A 3,037-nucleotide genomic window follows, 5' to 3' on the forward strand; every position below is an offset into this window, starting at 1 on the left:
AATCCCCCCCTCCTTGGAAACACCAAGCTATTCCTCTACAGAAACAGCACGTTTTTCTGGGAAAATGGTAAATTGTTTTGGTAGTGTCAAAACACGGTATTATAATTTAACGTTTTATGTACAAATCAAAATGAATCATTTACGTTCTCTAAACACTATGTTTAAACACCCGAAATAAAAGCCTTTTTTTTTTTTTTTTTTACATGGAGAAAGCTAGTCTGTATATTTTTTTCAACATTTTTGATAAGAATGTGATAAGTGCCCTGTCCATAAAAGTGAAAGCAGTAGTAAAATGATACGGCTTTTTAAATGGTACATTTAAAAATCTCTGTTATGGAGAGCGGCTAGCTGCTTTCTGCTACATTTAAAGATTGCCCACCGAATTTAGGTTAAAAATATTTTCAAATATCAAGGAGTTTTTTAATTTCTCAGCTGCTGCCTGAGCCTTCTTTCACTAGGCTGTTTTTTACCTAGGAAAATATAAGAATGCCTCAAAGATAAGAAAAAAAAAATACCCAAACACAAAAACATAAAGACCATTCTAATGATAACAGGAAAAATATTTAATGTCATTAGGAACCAAATGTGATGTTCTTCCTTGACTGTAATTTGTCTAAGTTATAAAGGCTTAACAGCAAGAAGAAAGCATACAAAAGAACACATGGATGTAAAGATTCAGCTGTTGCACAGCTTCAGACATCAATATAGGTGGACTATATTATATAACAGAGAAACAGCAACTACATGTTGAAAAAAAAAGAATCTTATTCACAATTTAACCTTCTCATATCTCAGGAATACTGAATAATTTGAATTCCTTTAAGTGTAAGGGATGCTTAGGAGCATGTCTGTTGAAGAAAGGAGGATTATGTTTAGGGTAAGCTACAAAAATTTATGTCTGAAAATCAATTGTAGCTGCAGAATAAAAATTTACTAACTGTAATGTTCAGTACCTTGGTTTCATGGCCAATAGTTTTAAAACAGGAATACATTCTCAAACATGAAAAATCGTAAGGAAAAGATGCATCTTTTGTTACATTTCTTTGTCCTAAAGAAGTAGGAGGGTTTGGAAGTCTTTTCTTACTGACACATTGTTGTAAAACTAAAACACAGTCTTAGTCTTTAGTCCAACCTCCTGCTTCAAAGCCAGGTCAGGTGTGAGGTCAGACCAGGTTGCTCAGGACATTACTCAGTTGGGGCTTAAAACCCTCCAAGGAGGCAACCTCTCTGGGCAACCTATTCCTCTGCCTGGCTCTCCTTGTGGGGGAAAATGTTCCCTTATATCCAGACTAAATCCCTCACGCTTCAGTTTATGTCTGTTGCCTCTTGAACTCTTGTGATGCACTGCTGCAAAAAGCCTGGATTCATCTCAGGCTCCAGGGAGGTGGTTGAGGCCTCATCCCTGGAGATATTCAAGGTGAGGTTTTTTTTTTTTTTTTGACATGACTGTCAAATATCATCGAACTCAGCATGTTTGTGAATGGGGAGATGTTCCCAGCAGCTCCAGCTGCCTCCATCGGTGGGAGAGCCCTGGCCAGGATGGCTGCAGAGGGACAGACCCCGTCAACACAAAAGGCCATCCATCCTACGCAGGGCTCTGCTTTGGGCAAGCAGCACTTCCCCACCCCAACACAAAAATGATGTGATTGGGCGGGTGGTTTTATTTTTTTCCTACTCGGGCAACAGGTGTGATACTTTCTGCTTGGGTTTCTTTTTGGGAAAGGGGGGAGAAATTAACCCCCCGAGGGAATGGAGGGGTTTGCAGCATGATGCCCTCACTGGTATAAGCAGGAGCCAGTTTCATCTGCCAGCCCTGCTGCACTGTTTATTTTGGGCAGGTTCTGGGAACAGTTTGCAGCTCTTTCCCTATTTCTCAATGTGCCTACATGGGAAATTATCTGTAATCATTAGCAAGTGGGCTGTTTCCTCCTTCAGACACAATTAGTGGGCAGGGTCCGGAAAAATCTTCCTCAATCTCATTTCCTTCACAGGATGCTCTTGAGATGCCAGTACTGCCTCGGAGGAGGCAGGGCACAGCCGCTGCCCAGAACTGTTCATCCCCATTCCCTAGGGTAGGAGCATCCCTGCCTCCATCAGTCCCCGGGGTCTGCCTGGGGGAGGCAGGTGAAACCCCTGCCTGCAGCTCCGTGATGCTGAGCGAGGTGCCCACCGGCACTGATTTTCAGCACGGTGAGGCAGGAAAATGCAGTAGCACAGGGACGACATGATTTATAGTTCCTCAGTCAGAGGAGAATTTGCTCTCCCTGTAAACCTCATCCTTGCCGTGCTGTGCCGATAATTCAGTGGGTCACAAAAAGCATAAGCAATTAACAGCCACTTCCCATCCCTGACCTCTGCCGAGAGCAGGTCGCTTGGCTGTTCCTCGGTTGCCCCCTGAAGCAGAGCCAGCTGCCAGCGAGGGATGCCATCGCCCGGGTGGCTCTGCCACATCTGGCTTTCACTCCCCACAAAAAGTGGCCGTGCCCATTGCCTGGTCCTGCCCCACGCTGGGGACAGTGCTGTGACACAGGGCATGGCACTGCCAGCCGGGGAAAGGGCTTTGTGGAGCAGCAGCTCTTCAGAGGCCTGAAGGACTAAGTGAAGGGGAGCTTTGGATTTACACCCAGGAAAGCTGGAATAAATCAAAGCAATTAAAGTGCAAATGAAGCTTTAAGCAATGCGACATCCTAACTACCTGGGAAGCACGTTGTGTATACTTTTTGCTTCACTCGCTCCCTCTTTTATTTATAGACAGAATGCAAATCACTTAAATAATTTAAACTAATTTGCCAGGTAGAGCCAGGGTTCGGGAAGTGCCCGCTGGCATTAATGAGGCCGTATTTTGACAGTGGCTCCACAAGCCCTCCAGGCTTGCCTGTGGCTGCTTGCTCCCTCCACCTGGGTGATGGTCTTTGTGTGGGTGCATGGGGATGCCGGCAGGTCCCTGCACCCACACGGCTCTCGGTGCCATCCCAGGTGATGCCAGGCACAAGCAGCAAGGGGAGGTGGGAGAGGATAGAGGAGGGCACTGGAGATG

This window comes from Calidris pugnax, unplaced genomic scaffold (genome assembly GCF_001431845.1).
Source record: "Calidris pugnax isolate Ruff unplaced genomic scaffold, ASM143184v1 scaffold63, whole genome shotgun sequence".
NCBI lineage: Eukaryota > Metazoa > Chordata > Aves > Charadriiformes > Scolopacidae > Calidris > Calidris pugnax.